The 22,596-nt window shown below is 45.8% G+C and overlaps 1 long non-coding RNA gene across 3 annotated transcripts in view; it reads left to right on the plus strand.

Annotated features, from left to right (window-relative positions):
• LOC147115606 (uncharacterized) overlaps positions 1–22,235 on the plus strand; it is a 34,752-nt gene extending 12,517 nt beyond the window's left edge. The window contains exons 2-5 of one of the 3 annotated variants that reach the window (XR_015078649.1): positions 11,473–11,735; positions 15,433–15,670; positions 17,814–17,936; positions 20,906–22,235. This is a non-coding gene — a long non-coding RNA (uncharacterized LOC147115606). Of the gene's footprint in view, positions 1–7,066; positions 11,736–15,432; positions 15,671–17,813; positions 17,937–20,905 lie in introns of those variants that run through there. The other 2 variants (XR_015078650.1, XR_015078648.1) reach the window with 2 other exon arrangements.
• The last annotated feature ends 361 nt before the right edge of the window (positions 22,236–22,596 follow it).

Raw genomic sequence — 22,596 nt, forward strand, 5'->3', positions numbered from 1 at the left:
GCGCCCATTAAGTTTAGTAGTACCGATGCCTTTTTCTCATCGGCTACTTAATTTGCCTTGCAATATACTTCGACTCTTTCCACATACGTGGTCCAGTCTTCTATTGCATTATCGAAGGCAGTGATATTGCCAGTCTTCGGCATCTTGGAGAGCTAAGATGGCGCCTCCCGCGCTTTGCCTTCTTCCCCGATTGAACAAAATGGCGCCTCCCGCGCTTTGCCTTTTCCGCTGCTGCTAGCGCTGTTGCTGGCGTTTTTATGCCTTGATGGCGACGCCCTATGGTCTTCGCGCACTTCCCCCCCGCGCTGCTGCCAACGCCGCTCTCCGCGGTCCCCGTGGCAAACTGCAGCTCCTCGCGGCTTTCTGCGCTTCGAATTTCTTTTATTTTAATTACTGTTCCCGTCGTCAGAGCAGACCCTATGGGACACTTTCCTCCCTCTTCTCGGGTCTGTACGTTGCCCGGCTTCGTAGCACCGGCCGCGCCCTGTGTGCTCCACCCTCTCTCTCTCTCTCCTCTTCCCGACAACGCTGCTCGGCCCTGTTGAAAAGCCACCCGATCGAGCTCTAGCCCGCCGCAGCCCAGGAAGGATCAGTGTACTACCTGCCACCAGCCCGATTAGCTGGAACACCATAGACTGGATAACCAAGCCCAGCTCTCGACAGCCTCTCCTGCAAATCTTCGAATTCCATGAATCAGAGGGCAGTTGCCCACGGTCGACGCCCGTTTCTTCTGTTTGTTTTTTTTTACTTTTTGGATTTCTTCCTTCTGGCCTCGACCTCTAACAACTTCGCTTCAGGGATGGATCCCCGTAAGGTGGTGCAGAACTGTAGGTAAGTTCGGATCTGTTCGTCGCCAGTGTAACGTCCGTGTGTAATTGAGACACGGACTGCAGGAGTTGGTTATAACAGGTGTTTACTGAATGGAGACAAAACTGGAACTACTATACAAAGTTACTTCACAGGCTTATATACCGGGGTGGTCACTACTGGTACTGCAGTATACAGGGGCTGCAGAATATAGTTCCTTCTTCAAAGTACATACACTACAAAAGGGATGTCAGGATTAAAACACATAGGACTAGACGTTTGTCTCGGGCGCTGGTGCAAAAAGAGTGGTATCAGATCGGCCGTCAGTTATGCGCAACGCCTGATATTCAGTTTCATTGCAGTCAATGGAATATCATGCGCGGCGTATAATGGACGGCTGATCCGATACCGCCCTTTTTGCGCCACCGCACGAGGTGAATTTCTAGGCCATAGACTTTTAAAACACAGGTTTTTGATCACAGGAGTGGGTGTGTAAAAGAGGAGAGTATTGTAATATAAAAAGGCAATAGGTTGCTATAGAGCATACATCAAAGGTCTGTAAAACAGAGCTATGGCTCGAGAAAAGCAATGATAGGAAGTAACAGTATGATATGAAAAGATATGAGGCCCCTCATCACTATCTGGCAATCTGCTCAAAGAACTGGGGGTCATAAAACACTCGATAGTGTTGCATCCAGCAGTAAGTAGAAAATGGTATAAAGAGAGATTTAACATTTGACTCAGTAGGAACTTTGCTTTATTGACCTTCAAACTTGGATAATCCACTCTCATGATTTACCCTCACAAGTTTCCTGCACAGATGGTTTCAGACGTGGTGCTAGACGTGTACTACTCTGTATGAAATGTTAAATTATGAATGTTTTGAAGCTAGAATAAATTAAGTTAATTCTCAGACATATTTCTGTTTCTAGCTTTACAAATCTGTTACAAGGATAAGGAAGGAATTATCCTAACAGGGAAGAGTGAGTGGATGGAGGGTTAAGGATGCGATAGGAACCAAAGTAGACCATTCAGCCCCTCGAACCTGTTCCGCCATTCATTGAGATCTTGGCTGATCAGTATCCTAACTCTATCCACCCGCCTTGGCGCCACATCCCTTAATACCCTTGGCTAGCAAAAATCTATCTATCACAGACTTTAAATTATTAATTGAGCTAGCATCTACTGCTTTTAGTGGGAGAGAGTTCCACACTTCTACCACCCTGTGCATGAAGAAGTGTTTTCAAATTTCTCTCCTGAATGGCCTGGCTCTGATTTTAAGGTTGTGTCCCCTTGCCCTAGACTCTCCCACTAGCGGAAAAAGTTTCTCTCCATCTACCCTATCAATTCCTTTCAAAATCATAAAAACCTCATTCAAAGTATCCCTTAACCTTCTATATTCCATGGAATGCAAGCCTAGTTTATGTAAGGTGGAGTTGAGGTAGAAGCTTGAGTGAAGGCGGAGTTGAGGTAAAAGATCAGCCAGGATCTTATTGAATGGTGGAGCAGATTCAGAGGGCCAAATGGCCTACTCCTGCTCCTACTTCTTAAGTTCTTATGTAATCCCTCCTCATAATCTAACCCTTGGTGCCCTGGTAACATTCTGGGGAATCGGCACTGCACTCCTTCCAAAGCCAATATATCCTTTCTAAGGTGTGGTGCCCAGAACTGTACACAGAGGTGAGTCACTGTGGACTGAGGGGGGAGGATACAGGGATTGAGTGAGTAGTTCAAAGGATAATAAATAATGATGAGATAATGGGGTGTAGGTAGGAAGAAGAGAGGGTATTGGAAAAGTGAAGCGGTAGGGGATGCGATGGGAGCGAGGGAGTAGGGGAAGCATGGGTTTTTGGTGGAGGGGATTGGAAGGGAGTTGCTGACAGCCATATTTTGTCCACACCCACCACCCCAAATGTAGCCTGCGCCATTGCTGGCTCCTTTCCCCACCACATTGTGCTACTCCCACCCAAAAGGAAAGAAGAAAAAAGACAGAAGGGCAGAGAGAGAAGCAAAATGAATAGTTAGGGAGAGGGAAAGCCGCAGTGGAGAGATAGAGAGAGAAACAGTAACATGAATACAACAGAGACAGGTAAGAGCAAGACCACATGTTCCAACTTACCATGTACAACAACATAGGAGATCAACTAATAACTACTTGTTTTTATATGTCTGGCCCATTCTTGAATTTGGGGTCTGTGTCAGCTTTTGCTAGTTATCTAGGTTGGCATGTATGCATGTTGTACTTCAGTCATACATTTGGATTCTCTCTCCAACAATTCCCCAAATGGTAAGAAAGCTCTATTAGGACATGGGGGTGGCAACAATTAACATGCTAAGCACAGGTGAGGGAACTTGTGAATGGATTAGGAACAGCACTGACATAGACCTCCTTGCTGCTTACAAGAATTTCTCTTGGTCTCTGTATATGTAGCAACATAATAACTCCCTTCCCACAGTCCAGAGCCCGAAACACTCCTTCCAGGTGAAACAGCGATTTACTTGTACTTCTTTCAATTTAGTATACGGTATTCGCTGCTCACGAAGCGGTCTCCTCTACATTGGGGAAACCAAACGCAGATTGGGGGGGCGATTTTGCCAGCCCTGGAGATGCGGATATGGAGGCGGGACTGCCGGGAAAATGGCAGAATTTGGGGGCGGGTGCCCAACCCACCTCCATGCCATCTTCCTAGGAGGCAGGTAGTTAACAGGCAGAAAATAGAATTAGCCCCTTTTTGCCCTCACAAGTGCAGGCTTCCTGAAGGCTCCAAAACCCGCCAGGTCAGCAAGGCGAGTACTGGGTCTGCGGGGGTCGGGGGTTGCAAAAGTGTGGTGTGAAGGTAAGTGATGGGTGCAAGCATGTAGAGGTGAGTATCTGAGGTAAGTGCAAAGTGTTAGTAGAAGTGTATTTACCTTTGTTTCTTCCTGCAAGCTTCAGTCGGTGTGTATGCAGAGAGTCTCGGACTTCCGTGTTGCAGATGAGAGATGGCCATTGCATTCTCAGATGCAACAACCATCTCATTTCTGTAAAAGAAAGAAGTTTGATTACAGAGAATATCACTGTTTGACAGCTTCACAGAGCTGTCAAACGATGACAATTCATCTGTCAAAAACATCATATGTTGACGTTCCCTGCAACCGGCTTCCTCATAATTGGCCTGCTAAGCCCGCTGGGCGGGCTTAGCAAGGTCAATCAAGGGAACATAGCGTGGGTAGGCCACAAATCGATGGAGGCGGGACATCGATCTGCCAAGTAGCAGTCCCGCCTCCAACACGCCTCCATTAACAAAATCGCCCCCTGGGTGACCGCTTTGCGGAACACCTCCATTCAGTCCGCAAGCATGACCCCGAGATTCCAGTCACCTGTCATTTTAATTCTCCGCTCCACTTCTACTCTGACCGCTTAGTCCTCGACCCCCTATACTGTGCCAACAAAGCTCAATATAAGCTCGAGGAACATAGAAACATAGAAGATAGGAGCAGGAGTAGGCCGTTCGGCCCCTCGAGCCTGCTCCGCCATTCAATGTGATCATGGCTGATCATCCAAATTCAGTACCCGGTCCCTGCTTTCTCCTCATATCCCTTGATCCCTTTAGCCTTAAGAAATATATCCAACTCCTTCTTGAATATATTTAATGAATTGGCCTCTACTGCCTTCTGTGGTAGAGAATTCTACAGGTTCACCACTCTCTGGGTGAAGAAATTCCTCCTCATTTCTGTCCTAAATGACATACCCTTTATCTTTAGACTGTGACCCCTGGTTCTGGACTCCCCGACCATTGGGAACATCCTTCCAGCATCTAGCCTGTCCAGTCCTGTCAGAATTTTATAAGTTTCAATGAGATCCCCTCTCATTCTTCTAAACTCCAGCGAGTACAAGCCAAATTGACCCAATCTCTCCTCATACGTCATTCCTGCCATCCCAGGTATCAGCCTGGTGAACCTTCGCTGAACTCCTTCCATGGCAAGAACATCCTTCCTCAGATAAGGCGACCAAAACTGCACACAATACTCAAGATGTGGTCTCACCAAGGCCCTGTACAACTGCAGCAAGACATCCTTGTTCCTGCACTCAAACCCTCTCGCTACGAAGGCCAACATACCATTTGCCTTCTTAACCGCCTGCTGCACCTGCATGCTTACCTTCAGCGACTGGTGCACAAGGACACCCAGGTCTCATTGCACTTCCCCTTCTCCCAATCTATTGCCATTCAGATAATAATCTGCCTTCCTGTTTTTGCCACCAAAGTGGATAACCTCACATTTATCCACGTTATATTGCATCTGCCATGCTTCTGCCCAATCACCCAACCTGTCCAAATCATCCTGGAGTTTCTCGGCATCCTCCTCACAGCACACACGCCCAACAGCACCTCATGTTTCGATTAGGCACTTTACAGCTTTCTGGACGCAACATTGAGTTCAACAATTTCAGACCATATCCTTTGCCCCCATTTTTTCAGATGGCAGATGTTGCTGATGATTCTGATATTCCCATTTACACCTCTTCTAGACCCATCTTTTGTTTCTTTACTTATCCCATTACCATCTTCTTTTGTCTTATACAATCATACCTTTTGTCATTTAATCTCTTCTCCCTTTCACCCTATCACAGACCTTCCCCTCCCCTCTTTCCCTGCCTCTGCATTTGCTTAAATCCTATTGGGCCAGAAATTCCAGAACGGGGCTTGCAGCGCGTGCAAGCCCCGTATTTGCACTTACCCCGCGCTCCTGCCGATCAGCTCCAGGGACGCCTGCACTTCCAGAAACTGAAGCAAGAATCCTGGGCAGCGTATGACGTCACGCCGCCCAGGAGCGCAGCCAGCGCGGACCCAGGAGCGTGCAGTGTAAGTGAGACACGCCCCTTGAGGTCTCAGTTTCACTGGACACGCCCCCAATGTTTCTGTCAAGCTGCTTTGCTTTTTTACATGCAAAGCAGCAGTTTAAATAGGTTTTTGGAAGTTTTTTGAAGATTTTGGTAACTTTTATAAACTTTTTAAAATGTTTACATTATTTTGAGTAATCTGAAGTAGTTTTAAAGAGAATTAAAGCAATTTAAAGACTTTTAAAAGCCCTAAAAGAATTTTTTTAATTCCATTTATTTATTTAGCAATGTCGTCGTCATACGTGTCTTCACACTGTTCCCTTTGGGGAACTGTATGAAGTGGTGGAAGGATTTATGGCCGTGATTAACGCTCATTCCGTGACCGTAACCATCTTTGAACCAGCCATTAGGGCGGTTAGTCCTATGGCGGGAGGGTTTTACGGGCTCCCACAAGCTATACAAGGAGGGGGGGCCACCCACACCCACGGACGCAAATATCCCACTGGATGTCAACCCAGAATTTAGAGCCGGAGCTCCGACTCCACTTGCCGGGACTGTCTGGAGCGGGGTTCGAAACCCTACCCTGATCTGGCCCAGCGGCAGGGATCCTACCGCTATGACAAAGGCCCAATCCGATTAGCAACGTGAAATGGCAGCATAGGGCTCCAGTCACGGGGAGGGAAAAGGCGCAGGAAACGTATGGGTGTCACCTTTTGTGCGGAGTGGGCCTTTTGCGTAGCAGTAAGCATCCCCGCCGCTGGGCCAGAAGGAGTAGGGTTTTGAACCCCACTCCAGACAGTCCCGGCAAGTGGAGTCGGAGCTCCAACTTTAAATTCTGGGTGGACATCCAGCGGGATACTTGCGTCCGTGGGTGTTGGTGGCCGTGCCCCCCCCCCCTCAGATGGGTTGTGGGAGCCCGTAAAACCCTCCCGCCATAGGACTAACCACCCTAATGGCTGGTTCAAAGATGGTTACAGTCACGGAATGAGCGTTAATCACGGCCATAAATCCTTCCACCACTTCATACAGTTCCCCAAAGGGAACAGTGTGAGGATACGTCCGATGATGACCTCTTGCGCAATGCACCTCCTTGGACCCTCAGTCGCAGGTGCGAGGGGGCAAGTGGTGCAAGTGTTAAATTTTTTATTTTATTGACATGTAAAATGTTGGCCCAATAATTCCCTTCCAAATGCGCTAGTACGGTCGGGGTACTTACGCATCTGGCCGGATGAAATGCCGGTTTTCAGCATGCACAGTGCATGTGGGGAAAACCGGCATTTCCTGTCCTCTGAACGAAGGGGTTCAGAGGCAGAATGCGTGCGACTGCACATGCAGCGCGTGCGCAGTATAATTCGCCGCTTTCATTAATGCTTTCAGTGAGGTCCAGTCATTACAACTTACACATGAAAAAAGCATGGGTACAGTTGCTACAGAGGCTGCGGAGGAAGATATTTCTTATCGTGGAGCTTCTGAAAGTATGTATGTCTGTATATATTCCTTTGCGTGTTATGTATATATTCCTTTACTTATGTGTATGAATGTATTATTTAATTATGACTTTCAGAGAAAGTAACTTATTGGAAAATCATAATTAAAAACATACATTCATAGTAAAGGAATATAAAACATACATACATATACGTAAAGGAATATATGTGGACATACACACATAACTCATTCTCACATTCCATTCACACAGCCACAATTGCTCCTTCTACCTATCGTTCTGAAAACCCTTTTATAAAAAAAAAAATTAAAAAAAATTTTAACTTTAAAACTTACTTAAAATTTCTTAAAATAACTTCCCTCCCTTTCCCAAACAAAAATATTGCATTTCAAAAGCTCCACGATAAAATATATCTTCCTCCGCAGCCAATGAACCACTTTACACTTGCTTTTTTTCAGTGTAAGTTCTGAGGACTTACCCTCACGGATTTCATGAATGAAATCCACGAAGTTCACTGCGCAAGCGCTGCCTGTGCAGTCGCACGCGCTCGAGGTCTGGAAATGCCGGCGTTCCCCGCATGCGCTGTTCCTGCTGAACGCCGGCATTTCCAACGGCCAGAAGCGTGAGTACCCCGAGCGCACTCACACTTCTGGCCTGGAATTTCTGGCCCATTATATCTCTAACTTTTTCCAATTCTGACAAAAGGTTATCGACCTGAAACGTTAACTCTGTTTCTCTCTCCACAGATGCTGCCTGACCTGCTGAGTATTTCCAGAATTTTCTGTTTTTATTTCAGATTTCAAGCATCTGCAGTATTTTACCTTTGAACATCATAACTGAGTTGTTTTAGAGTATATTTAATGATGTTACACAGAAATGATTTCCCCTTGTTTATGGAATTGTGTCTGGTGTGGGAGGACTTAAAAGAGAGGAATGTAGGGGAGAGAGAGATACAGGCAATCTACTTAATCTAGAAAATAAAAGGGGTAAACTTTCTGTTGATTCTTGAACATAAAGCCTGAATTTCCTTGCACTTTCTGCTGCTGTGCCACCATAAGTAAATAAGGTTTCACCTCCGATAAAGCTACAGCGAAGCAACAGCTGGAAACTCAGGACTGTTAAAACACCATTTGATGAATAGGCGCAACTATTTTGAAAACAATTATTTTTACAAAATGGCTGGTTTCATTCTAGTTTTATTGGCTTTGATCACTTTGTTCAAATACACAAACTTTCCCTCACTCTCACTGGGCAGAAAAAAAACTTACGGCTTCAAGGAATCAATTTAGCACAGGCTGAAACAATATATGTCTAATCCAGGATATCCTGAGTCACTGCAGTTGGTGATTGATTAGGTAGTAATTACTATGGGCACTTCCTTTTTCCTGTGCTTAAGATATCATTATTTTGTGCTAATTAATAAAATGGATTAAACAAGAAGTAAAGACAGTACTTAGAAAATAAATCATTAAACTTTCATTGTATCACATACTTGATATGTTAAAAAGCATGTGTAGGACATGTACTCATATTGTCAAGCTTTAGCTCCAAAAAATGCTATTTTTTTTAATGAATCACACTGCAACTTAATAACCCCAGCTATTCACAATATATATTAATGATCTGGACGAGGGAACTAGATGTAATATTTCCAAGTTTGCAGACGACACAAAGCTGGGTGGGCGTGTGTGCTGTGAGGAGGATGCCGAGAAACTCCAGTATAATTTGGACAGGTTGGGTGATTGGGCAGAAGCATGGCAGATGCAATATAACGTGGATAAATGCGAGGTTATCCACTTTGGTGTCAAAAACAGGATGGCAGATTATTATCAGAATGGCAATAGATTGGGAGAAGGGGAAGTGCAACGAGACCTGGGCGTCCTTGTGCACCAGTCGCTGAAAGTAAGCATGCAGGTGCAGCAGGCGGTTAAGAAGGCAAATGGTATGTTGGCCTTCGTAGCAAGAGGGTATGAGTACAGGAACAAGGATGTCTTGCTGCAGTTGTACAGGGCCTTGGTGAGACCACATCTTGAGTATTGTGTGCAGTTTTGGTCGCCTTATCTGAGGAAGAATGTTCTTGCCATGGAAGGAGTGCAGCGAAGATTCACCAGGCTGATACCTGGGATGGCAGGAATGACGTATGAGGAGAGATTGGGTCGATTGGGCTTGTACTCGCTGGAGTTTACAAGAATGAGAGGGGATCTCATTGAAACTTATAAAATTCCAAAAGGACTAGACAGACTAGATGCAGGAAGGATGTTCCCAATGGTCGGGGAGTCCAGAACCAGGGGTCACAGTCTAAGGATAAGGGGTAAGCCATTTAGGACAGAGATGAGGAGGAATTTCTTCACCCAGAGAGTGGTGAACCTGTGGAATTCTCTACCACAGAAGGCAGTAGAGGCCAATTCATTAAATATATTCAAGAAGGAGTTGGATATATTTCTTAAGGCTAAAGGGATCAAGGGATATGGAGGGAAGGCAGGGACCGGGTACTGAATTTGGATGATCAGCCATGATCTTATTGAATGACGGAGCAGGCTCGAGGGGCCGAATGGCCTACTCCTGCTCCTATCTTCTATGTTTCTATGTATGTTTCTATAAGTATTTACAAGACAAAAGTTATGTTTGATCTTAAGTAATATTATGGATTTGGGATTTTATGAGTACTTTTTTATGTTTTAGTTTCCAAATTTCTATTTGTTTTTAATATTTTTCTCCTCTGAAATTATTTTTTACTCCCTTTTTAGATCCTTCTTCCTACTCACTTACATTGCATGATGTGTCCACTAAAAGAATAGGCAGATGACCTCCTCCCAAGTCTGTGCCAATATTGCTCCATCACTAGCCATTAGAAGGAGCTTTTTCCTCCCCTCCCCCAAAAGTTCTGATAGTCCAGATGTGATCAGGAACTTGCCATATGTTAGCAAAATGTCCACATTTGGTGCTAATTCTAACTTGACCTTTTATCTTGTTTTAGACTTGTGCAACAGCCTTGTTTGTTGCAAATTGCAGTGCAATCACGGTGACTGTGGGGGAAACATGCGCTGCCTGAAGTTATTGAGTGAAACTGGATTTCAGAGTAAACATTTTGCCTCTTCTCAGATTTGACTGTTGCTGTGAGGTGGGACATACAAAGGCCAGATGCAAAGTTGTTGCACATTTAGTGCACCGTCATCATATTACACAGAGATTCATACATCAGTTGTCAAACTGTCTCCTCGAGACTCCTGCCCATGTTTAGAAGCATTAGTTGATAAGAGTCAAAAGAAAGTAGTCTCAAAACCGAGCTATGCACCTCTATAATATTTTTTAAAGTGTGGCTTTTTCTTCAAAAAAAATAAGCCAAGAAAAAAGTAATTAACTGAAGGTTGGTTTATTTAATGTTGGCTATGACATCACTGAGGGGTCATTTATAATTTTGACTTATTAGTTTGAGTAAGGATGTATTGTATTTGAGTTCATTGATGTAATGACACTAAGTACAGATCTGAATATTGCTTTGGAAACAGGACACACTCTTTCGGAGAATACATATTCCATGTAACAGTCTGCCTGTAGATACTGCACACTTCTCATTAGTAAATGGAGCCATGGTGATTTATAAACTGAAGTTTAAAAGTCGGCATGTGCATTTTAACTAATTAAATTTGATACATCTCGAACTTACTGGCAGCAATTATAGCTGTAAGCATGTGGGGGAGGGGCAACTTGGTGTTTCTTTCCAGTCATCATGACACCATCAATACTCTTCTGGAATTTCAAGGATTTGAAAGTATAAAATGGACTTTTGATTGTGTACTTGCGGAAATGTTCCATACAACATGAGGATCGAGGAATTCAAGTAAGATTGTATACAGCGAATATACTGTAATTACCCCCGTTCTGTAAGGCACCACTGCAAACTACATGCCCAAACCTGACAGCCTTCATACACATTCCTATTGTGAAGGAAAACAAAAGCCTCAATCTGATTATTGCCAAATTTACTTAACTGCAAAATACAGCAGTTGACAAAATAAATGCATAACTAATGCAAGAATAGAATGCCTACATTCTCATTGTATAGGTTTTGATGATACAAACCTCAACCCATTCAGTCCCATTATAATTTATTACTAGTTGTGTTCTCATGCTGTTGCTTGCAAAGAAAAGCTATAACCATCTTTCTGCTCTCTCCCATTCTCTGTAATTTTTTCTCTTTTTATTTGATTTTCTGTTGACTGATTCGTTCTCTTTACTTTCTCTCGCCTTGACTGACTCATTAATTTGTCTGTCTTATGATGCCTCCTTTACTTTCTCTTCTTTCTCTCTATCTGCCTATTTATTCACACTTTACCCCACCTCCCCCTTTTTCCTATCTCTCCTTTTTCATTGCAACTTATTTACATTCTCTCAGGTTGAGTTGGAGGTCACACGTGCACAATGGATTCTAACTGGCCTTGAGGTCACGCGTGTACAGGGACCCTAAGAAATGGCACTGAGTAACACGTTGCGTGCATGTGCAGATAAACTGACACTTGGGTCACTCACCAGGAGGGAAAGGGAAGATGAAAGAGTGCAGCTTCCGAAATGGAGTAGAAGATAAGGCCAAGGCTCAAGTGACGGGAAGCCTGCTTCAAAATCAAACAAAGCAGCAACAGCAAAAACGAGCGGGACTTGGTAAGTTGACCTACATTGGCTCCCGCTCTGGCAATGCCTCGATTTTTAAAGGGAGATTGGGGCTGTCTTGCTAAAATGGCAAGGGTAAAAATTAACAGAGGGAGAAGGGGAACTGTCATGCTGCCCAAATGCTTTGAGGAATGTGATTGTCTCCTTTTTTGGGGCATGGGATTTTTTTTCTAAAGGATAGTGCATAGTGTGTGTCTGTTTTTTGATAGGTTACTTTTTAAGCAAATGTGAAACTTGAGTCAGTTAATCTGCTTTGCACCTTATGGACATATCAGACAGTCACAAGCATAAAACGTTTGATATATAGACTAGTGGATCCTCTGAGGCATTGCTCACGGCGAGTCAAAGTATACATGAGGGGTAGATTTTCAACGTGTCACCCAAGTGTAAAACTATCATTGCGGATTGTCCGCCTGTTATAGAAACCGCCTGATTTTCACTTCCATTGAAATCAACGCTAGTTTTATGCCTGGGTGGCAATTTGAAAATCACCATGGTATATAAACTTATCCAGCTATTCATCTACACCCCCTCCAACTGTAATGTGTACATCTTCCTGATGCTTCCCAAATGACATGACCATTGTCTTCTTTTTGTTAATCTGTAATCCAAATTTTCTACTTGCCACGTATACCTTATCAGTTAGTCCCTGAGACACTGTTTCAAGTGTTGCTATTAAGTCAATGTCATCAGCAAATTTGAGATTGTTTAAAATCTTGCCACATAAGGAAAATCCTCCAACATCATTTTAGTGAAGGATTTATTACTGCTTGCCGTACCAGATTAAATGTAATCAAGCAGCAGAATGCATCCTTGTCGCACCCCTACTCGTTATCTGAGCCATTCGGTCAGATTCCTAACCATTCTGACAGCACTTGGATATGAACACGTAAGCGCTCCATCACCCATCTCCGCCCCTGCCTCAGCCCATCTGCTGCTGAAACCCTCTTCCATGCCTCTGTTTCCGCTCGACTCGACTATTCCAATTCTCTCCTGGCCAGCCTCCCATCTTCCACCCTTCATAAACTTGAAGTCATCCAAAACACTGCTGCCTGTACCCCAAATCGTACCAAGTCCCACTCATCCATCACCTCTGTGCTCGTTAACCTACATTGGCTCCCGCTCCGGCAATGCCTCGATTTTAAAATTCTCATCCTTGGTTTCACATCTCTCCTCGGCCTCATCCATCCTATCTCTGTAATCTCCTCCAGCCCTACAACCCTGAGATCTCTGCGCTCCTCCAATTCTGGCCTCTTGCGCATCCCCGATTTCAATCGCTCCACCATTGGCGGCCATGTCTTCAGCTGCCTGGGCCCTGAGCTCTGGAATTCCTTCCCTCAGCCTCTCTCCGCCTTTAAGACGCTCCTTAAAAGCTACCTCTTTGATCAAGTTTTTGGTCACTTGTCCTAATATCTCATACGGCTACGGTGTCCGGCAGTGGTTTTAATGTGGGGTGCCGGCTCCACATTCAGGAAGGTATATTTCAAACACTCACTTTGTTGGCTGCGGCTTGGAGTTATCCCTTTAACGACTGCCTGTTAGGCTGCATGTAGACCTGGTTTTCCTGCATGCCTCAAGCCAAATCAATATTTCAGAGGGGGCTTTGAAAAGGCGTTAGGCCCCTTATTTGAATATGCAAAAAGCTTAATGCCTGTTTTAGGCACAGACCCCGGACACCGATATTTTTGCCGACACCAATATGGTGGGTGGGGAACTTCCAGCTTGTAACGAGCGTGCACTTCCTGCACACCATATTGGAGGCTTAGGAGAGAAACGGATGCTGCATGGTCGAATTTCTAGGCGTTCAATAGTTAAACTGAATTGACCACAATAAGAGCAGTGATCATTTCACTGGTGGCATGTTGCTTCAGACAATAAATAAGAGCCACATTCTTTAACATATAGCACGCTTAATAAAATTCATGTCATTTGGAACTGTATAGTTCTTGTGTCAACTCTCTACATCTACAGTTACACAACAGGTAAAAGGTAACAATTTATGCCTTGTTTGGTATTGTTTGTCTTGTTTGTTCTACATTTGGCTGCCATGTACAATGTTTGCCTCCAGTGTAATAGGATTAATGAGGAATTCTATTCTGAGAGTGGAATAGGCGATGGTAACTGAGAGTGTGACAGACTGTTTGCTTATAGAGGTAATAGAGGAAATATTACTGAGAGTGGACAGACTAGGAAACTAGTATTTGTTTGCCTGCTGCTTCAGATATTTTTCATTTATTCTCCGCCACCCCCCCCCCCACCCCATTTTCTCCCCTACTCTCCAAATTGATTCTTCCTATTGCTGGGGTACAATTCCATGTGTGCCAGAAACCCTTCAGTACCTTGTGTGCAGTCTGCATATGTGAGCTTAGACAGTGTGTTTTGGCAGACTATTCAACCATGGAGGGCATCAGAGCCAAGCTCGATCTCACCTAATGCCCACACACAACCACTTTCCTGCAGTGCCCACTGGATAAAAATTAACAGCTGGCCAATAAGGGGCATTGAGGCCAATTGCAGTGTCCCAATTGCTGAGATCAACTAGCTCAGCACAGATGAGGAATTGATTTTAGGATCTTCTGGTCTGTATGATTTAATACTAAACCAGCTGGTTCCTTTTCCTACTAATCCATTGGGGGAGATATTGGGGGAGAAATTCGGTGGGCTGCGCCACCAGTTAGCGCCTAAAGAGGGCACTCAGTGGCTTTAGCGCCGCTGGCCACGCCTCCCGCGATATTTAGCTGGGGCGCTAATGGCAGCGTTAGCCTGTTGCGCTGCACCGCCACCGATGACGTCATCGGTGTGCGCAGCGCCCCCCTACCGCCCCGATCGCGATATTTGGCAGCGACCGCCTCTGTAGCGCCGCTCGCTAATCGCGCCCAGTTCACGGGGCCTACCTGTGGCGGCAGTGGCGCAAATTAAGGTGGAGGTGCGGGGCGGCCTTCTGCCAGCACCTCCGTCCCCGGCCTCCTGTTCTCCCCCCGCGGCATTGCCGGCTGTTTTCCGAGAGCCCGGCACTTCTCCTCGGTGCCGGGCTCTTTTGCCGGCACTCGCGATCGCTCATCGCGCTGGTGCAGGCCCCTCCCCCTTAAGAATGGGAGGAAGGCCTGCAGTACCGCAGCACGCCGTGCCGCAGCGTGTGGCGCTGTGGCACGTTGCGCTGCGATATTCAGTTTCAGCGCCCTAAGAGGGACGCGGAGCGCCTCGAGCCTCGCCCCGTGTCCCTCTTGGGGCGCTCAAGCTGGATTTCCGGCGATCGCTGCTGCTCCGATCGCAGCGCAAAATCTGGCGCCCAGGCGAGCTTGGCGCCCCGTTTGCGGCTCCACCCAATTTCTCCCCCATTGTATATCTCCTTAATCAATCATATGCATGTCCCATGTACTTGTCTGAAGGAGCAAGTTAATTTGTATCATTTACGGGGCTATAAGAGTGGAGAAATTTAATTCCACTAAAAATAACTCAACCTCTTTATGGTTGTCAACTATTATGATTGCTAATTGGTATTATCTTAAAGAGGAGGTGTCACCAGGCCTTGTGGTGAGACAGTTCATTGGCGCGCCATTCACAATTCTTCATGTGGGTGAAAAAATAGCCCTAGTAGCCAGGTGCAACAACATTGTAAATGTATTCATGCATATTTCCTCTGGTCGCTATTTCAGGCAAAATCTTTAACATTTGCTTCTTTGGCAAGGTAACAGGTCCTTGCCTACAGAGACCAAAGGAAGATTGGAGCCCAATTCAACCTGAGCCTCTCTTGACTATCTCCAAGTTTACAAATCAAGCTCAGTAATGACCGAGACCGAGAAGCAGGTCATCTCTCTGCCCTCACAGACAACCAACATTGCATGGTGCAAGGAAACCTGGAGAGAGGAAAGAAACTTGTATGACATAAAGAAGTCCTGTTCTCGACAATTCTAGGCTTTAGATGGGTGAGGCATTAAACATTCACCATTTGTATGGAAGGTGCTGTTCATATGGATGTTATATTCACTGCATTGCGAGACAAATGAATACTGTTTCCTCAATCAGCTTGTCCTGCTCTGAAATATTGGGGGGAATTTTAAGCCCCCAGGACAGGCGGGGGCGGGTGTGCAGGTTAAAAATTTTAAAAATGGGAAACTCAACCCCAACCCGCCTCCAATGTGCTCACTTCCAGCTTTAACTGAGACAGGTTGGGGGGCAGGCGACTAACCTGCTCTCCAGAGGCGGGTTCCTAATTTAAATATTTTAATGAGGCTAGGTGGCTCAAGTTTTAGCTGTGTTTTAAATTTAACATCTATGGGCCGTGTTTCCCAGGGCTCGGAAAACCCGGCAGCTGAACGGAGGTGAGAACTGTCGGATCCATCATCGCTTGTGAGCGAGGAGCAGGACTGCTTCCCCTCGGCACCTCAAGCTAACCTGTTTCCCACTCCCTGCGATCTTCCCCGCATTTGCACCCCCCCGCGATCATTCCGGTCTCCCCCGCTCCCCGCGATCATTTAGGTCTCCTCCGCCCGCCCCCCCCCGCGATCTCTTCCCCCCCCCCCCCCCCCCGATCTCTCCGGCCTTCCCCTCCCCCATCGCTCTGGCATTCCCCCTGATCTCTCTGGCCTCCCCCCCCTGATCTCTCTGGCCTCCCCCCCCAATCTCTCTGGCCTCCCCCCCGATCTCTCTGGCCTCCCCCCCGATCTCTCCGCCCCCCCCCCCACGATCTCTCCGGCCCCCCCCCCGATCTCTCTGGCCCCCCCCCGATCTCTCCGGCCTTCCCCCCCCCCAATCGCTCTGGCATTCCCCCCGATCTCTCTGGCCTCCCCCCCTCCCCCCCTCCCCGATCTCTCTGGCCTCCCCCCCGATCTCTCCGGCCCCCCCCGATCTCTCCGGCCTTCCCCCCCCCCCATCGCTCTGGCATTCCCCCCGATCTCTGGCCTCCCCCCCTCCCCGATCTCTCTGGCCTCCCCCCCGATCTCTCTGGCCTCCCCCCCGATCTCTCCGGCCTTCCACACCCCCCCCCCCCCGATCTCTCTGGCATTCCCCCCGATCTCTCTGGCATTCCCCCCGATCTCTCCGGCCCCCCCCCGATCTCTCCGGCCCCCCCCCCGATCTCTCCGGCCTCCCCCCCCCCCCCGATCTCTCTGGCATTCCCCCTGATCTCTCCACCCCCCCCCGATCTCTCCGGCCTTCCCCCCCCCCCATCTCTCCGGCCTCCCACCCGATCTCTCTGGCCTCCCCCCCTCCCCCCCCCCGATCTCTCTGGCCTCCCCCCCCCCCCCCCCCGATTTCTCTGGCCTCCCCCCCCCCCCCCCCCAATCTCTCTGGCCTCCCTCCGATCTCTCCAGCTCCAGACTGATCTTTCCAGCCCCCGCCTGACCTCTCCATGGCCCCCACCCCCTGATCTCTCCGACCTGCAATCTATCCATGCCCCTCCTCCCCCCCCGACCCATGATCTCTCCCTCCCCACTCCCCAGCTATGGCTTGTGGCCACAGGCCTTCCCACCTGACAGCCTCTCAATCTAGCTGGCTGCTGGCCGGGAAACAGAGTCCAAAAATTTAAATCAGATCCTGCCGTTAAATTCGGCAGGACCTCCGGGAAACCCATACTTCTGGGTTTCCCGGCAGCTAGACCTCCCCCCTCACTCCCTCCCCGTAAATATTGGGGCCATCAACTCCACTGCTGTAGCGGGTACATGATCTGTCCAGTCTACAGTGTGGGTGATCAGACATGCACAAGCCATGCAGTCTCACATAGGAAAGAACTGTTAGTTTGCTGTTTGGTAGGAGACTACAACACCTATAAATCATAAAAGCTTTAAAATCAAAAAGGCCAGAGGAAGCCAGAAAGAGCAAATGGGAGGTTAAGAACCAAGCAGCCTTGAAATATGATCTGGAGTTACAAGGATAAGTAGATACTTCCTCGTTTTAGACTGATCACATTTCAGTACATGGGACTAATTAGTTCAACAATTCGGAAGCCTAAAATCTACCACCTTGTGTGTAAAAATAAGCCACTATTTCATGTAAAAGTAGGATATAATGTACTTTTATTAGAAGGAATTTGTTATAATCTTGATGAAATTATCCTTATTTTTCCTTTAGTTAAAGAGGGAGCTTCGTCATCAGGTCCCCTTTCAGCTGTTGGATTGCTGAAATCACAGCAGACCTCTGGCCAGCTGGCTTTTGTAAAGATTTCACTGCAACTGTGTTGGACCATCTGCTACAGTAAGTCTTGGGATTAACCCCAACTACACAAGTATATTTTTGGAAAGGGTTTTAATAAGATAAAATGTAGTCAGTGTATATTATAGGTAAACCAACCTTGGGTGTGTAAAATATATCAATGGTGATCCACAAAGCAGTGTTTTTTGAAAACCACAATTTTTGTGTAGAAATCAGAATGAACAGTACAATAACTAGATTGAAGTTTTTCCATGCATCAATCAGAAAATTGTACCCCAATTATCCATGGTTGATATTTGGAGCTGTTTCTCAATAATGTTACGGTTTTCACTTTTATACTTGAAATAAAGAATAGATTTGCCTTCCAAAACTAGGCTTTATTAACTTTAAAATCTGCAGCACATATTTCCACATCCAGTCCCAACCAAAGCTGGAAAAGAACTGAATTTAAGGTGGCCACCACACATCATGTGACATCAACTACCAATGAGATTACAACATATATCCCAAGGCCGTTAACAAACAACCAATCACAATACTTTTACTAAACAAGGAATAATCACCACATTCACCTCTCCTTTTAAAATATACTCCAACCTAAATAACCTTTACAATTTATAATTAATTATTTACAACTAAAACTATGCACAACAAGAGTAAAACTGTTTACATGACACAATACTAAGTGAACAACAACAAATAATAACATTGCACATAAGTATTAAGTATCTCTCAACTAAAACAATATAATATAATATTACAACAATTTTAAAACATTACTATCAATTTAAAAGTCCATTTTCAATCGGTCGACCGGATATCTTGTTCGTGTCGACCTTCTTAACCTTGGTGAAATTCCTTGCCCTCCCACACCAGAAGGCACAGAAGTATCTTCAGCAGGAAGGCTATCCATATCCTGATTTTCAACGGTTTCCGGATTAGAAATCCCATCAGAAGGTAAACTGGGACGGTCATAAACATCCATCAAGGGCTGACTAATAGAAGTATAATTATCTGCAATCGGATTGGAGACATTCGTAGTATCTGTAACAGCATCCACATTATCTAAATCATGACTGTTGTTAATATCCTCAGAAGAGGGCTGGCCACCACAAGGAGCCAAGTCTTTAATTGAAACAGTACTTTCTTTCCCATCTTGGAATCGAATATGAGCATATTGGGAATTTGCCTCCAACAGCTCCACCTCCTCCACTAAAGGATCATATTTTGACAATCTAACATGGCGTCGAAGCAGCACAGGTCCCTGCATAGTAAGCCATGAAGGTACCGAATATCCTGTAGTAGATCTCCGCGGATAGTTAAAGAGCCTTTCATGGGGGGTCATATTAGTAGCCGTTGAAAGCAATGATCTAATGGAATGCAGGGCATCAGGCAGTACCATTTCCCACTGTGTATTCTTAAGGTTCCGGGATGTCAAAGCCAACATAACTGCCTTCCAGATCACCCCATTGTATCGTTCGCACTGTCCATTACCCTGGGGATTATACGGGGTAGTTCTGCTAGTAGAAATTCCCCGACTCTGAAGGTATTCCTTCAACTGGGAAGACATATAAAAGAACTTCCCTGATCCGAATGGATATACGCAGGCATCCCAAAGATGACAAAAAGTTGAGTCAGACATTTGATAACTGTAGCAGCTGATACATCTGCACAAGGAAAAGCAAAAGGGAACCTTGAAAACTCATCCACAACAGTAAAAATATATCGGTTTTGAGTAGTTGAAGGAAGAGGCCCCTTAAAATCGATGCTCAAACGTTCAAAAGGAGAAGTAGCCTTTATAAGATGAGCTCGTTGAGGCTTAAAGAAATTCGGTTTACACCGAGCGCAGATAGAACATGATGAAGTCATCCGCTTGACGTCTTCAACTGAGAAGGGCAAATTCTTACTGCGTACGAAGTGTATCATCCTCGTAACCCCAGGATGACATAAGGCATTGTGAAGATTAATAAGCGTACCTCCGTGAATCACAGAACAATAAGCCCTCGACAGTGCATCAGCAGCAACATTATCCTTCCCCGGACGATAAACTATGTCAAAATGGTAACATGCCAACTCAATCCTCCATCTCATTATTTTATCATTTTTGATCTTTCCAAAATGTTTAACATCAAACATAAAGGACACAGATTTTTGATCAGTTACCAACGTGAAATGTCGCCCCGATAAATAATGTCTCCATTTACGCAATGCTTCTACTATTGCGTATGCCTGTTTTGAACAATATGATGAAATTATCCCTATCTCTGTAACCTCCTCCAGCCCTACAACCCTCCGAGATCTCTGTGCTACTCCAATTCTGGCCTCTTGCGTATCCCTGATTTTAATCGCTCCACCATTGGCGGCCATGCCTTCAGCTGCCTGGGCCCTAAGCTCTGGAATTCCCTCCCTGTGCTTCTCCACCTCTCTATCTCTCTTTCCTCCTTTAAGACACTCCTTAAAACCTACTTTTGATAAAGTCTGTCCTAATATCTCCTTATGTGGCTCAGTGTCAAATTTTGTTTTGATCAAGCTCCTGTGAAGCACCTTGGGACATTTTACTATGTTAAGGGCGCTATATAAATGAAAGTTGTTGTTGGAGGAATAAAAACAGCTGATTTTTTAACTGCAGTGATATCTTCTAGTTTTATTTTTGTCTCTGGATGTAAATCACTACATTGACAATGTATGCTCCTACTTCCCTGTGCACACAATGACAAGCCATTATCCCCAAGGGTTATTTCAACTCTGATTCCGCATATAGAGATGTGCTGTAATGGGCAATTTTTTTTCTCTCATGTAAATATCTCTAAAGCTGGATTCCACTATCCAATTGCTTCTTCAGTTTGTAACCATATAGTCGGATACATACCTGAAGCAAAAACCTTGACCAGTATCATTTATTTCACTGCATGCAATAAGTACAGTGATGGTTATGATACAACCTGAATTCAAAGCTATTTTAAAGCTGAAGAATATTTGACCCACTGTTTATTTGCCCTTTTTGAAAAAAGAATTTGTGCTCATCAAGGTGTGGAAATTCAATACTGAGGACTGGAACACCTTTCTACTTTGCATCAGTATCAGCAGCGACCACTAATAAAAACGGAGGATTATTACGCAACGGAGGATGCAATCACAACTGCTCTACACTCGGCACTGAATCACCTAGATGGTAAGGAGACCTACATCAGAATGTTGTTTATAGACTACAGCTCAGCATTCAACACTATCGTCCCCAACAAGCTGGCCACCAAACTCCAAACTCTTGGCCTGAACACTTCCCTTTGCAACTGGACCCTGGACTTCCTAACAAACAGACCCCAGTCTGTCAAATTAGGTAACCACACCTCCCCCCCCCCCCCGACCCTGAACACGGGGGCCCCACAAGGATGTGTGCTGAGCCCCCTCCTCTACTCCCTCTTCACCCACGACTGTGTGGCTGTTAATGGTTCCAACACCATCATCAAGTTTGCAGATGACACCACGGTAGTAGGCCAGATCACCAACAACGATGAGTCAGCCTACAGGGAGGAGGTCCAGCATCTCGTGAAGTGGTGCGCCGACAACAACCTGGCCCTTAACACCAAGAAAACAAAGGAAATAATCGTGGACTTCAGGAAGTCCAAGGGCGGAAGTCACACCCCCATCCACATCAATGGGGCGGAGGTGGAAAGGGTGGCCAGCTTTAAGTTCCTCGGAGTCCACATCACGGAAGACCTCTCCTGGTCCCTCAACACCTCCTCTCTGGTGAAGAAGGCCCAGCAGCGCCTATATTTCTTGAGGAGGCTGAAGGGATGTAATCTGTCACCCCTGATCCTCTCTAACTTCTACCGCTGCACTATAGAGAGCATCCTGACAAACTGTATCACGGTATGGTACGGCAGCTGTAGCTCCCATGACCGGAAAGCCCTGCAGCGGGTAGTCAAAACTGCATTACCGGCACCCGGCTACCGACCATAGAACATATATATCAGAAACGCTGCCTACGGAGGGCACGGTCCATCATCAAAGACCCTACCCACCCCAGCCACAGTCTGTTCGCCCTCCTACCATCTGGAAGACGCTACAGATGCATTCGCACCCGTACGACCAGATTTAGGAACAGCTTCTTTCCCAGGGCTGTCACCCTACTGAACTCCACAAATAAACACTAAAGCCTGCATATCTGCCGATGCACTTTATTATGGTCATATTTATGCTAATATATATGTACAAATGTATGTTGAAATGTTTAAGTGTCCTAATCCAAATTGTACACTCTCGGGAGCCGCAAGCCTACATTTCGTTGTACTGCACTTGTGCACTAACAATGACAATAAAAGTTGATTTGATTTGATTTGACCTTACATTTCAAGTTAGATTTATAGTAAAACTTCCTCCACATTGTCCTGTCAAGCAATTCCAGACCAGGAGTAGAATAAAATAGATGTAGGGTAAATCTTTTCCATGTTCTGCCCCCTTCATGCACTCACAGGTAGGGGCAACATGAATTAGATGTGGGGTAAATCTCCTAACAAGTATTCTCAGGTCTGGCATAAGAATTCACCTAGACCTACAAAGCCCAGTCTACATTATTCCAGTACTGTGCTTTAACCCTAACTGTATCAGTCTAAGTTATTAAGTCAGACAAGTGAGGTAAGCATTTGGGCATGTAAAACTGATGGAAGAGTTCAAAGAAATTAATGTTGAGCCCTGCTTTAAG

This window comes from Somniosus microcephalus, chromosome 6 (assembly GCF_052327205.1).
Source record: "Somniosus microcephalus isolate GS21.2 chromosome 6, FLI_Smic_1.0, whole genome shotgun sequence".
NCBI classification, from domain to species: Eukaryota; Metazoa; Chordata; class Chondrichthyes; order Squaliformes; family Somniosidae; genus Somniosus; species Somniosus microcephalus.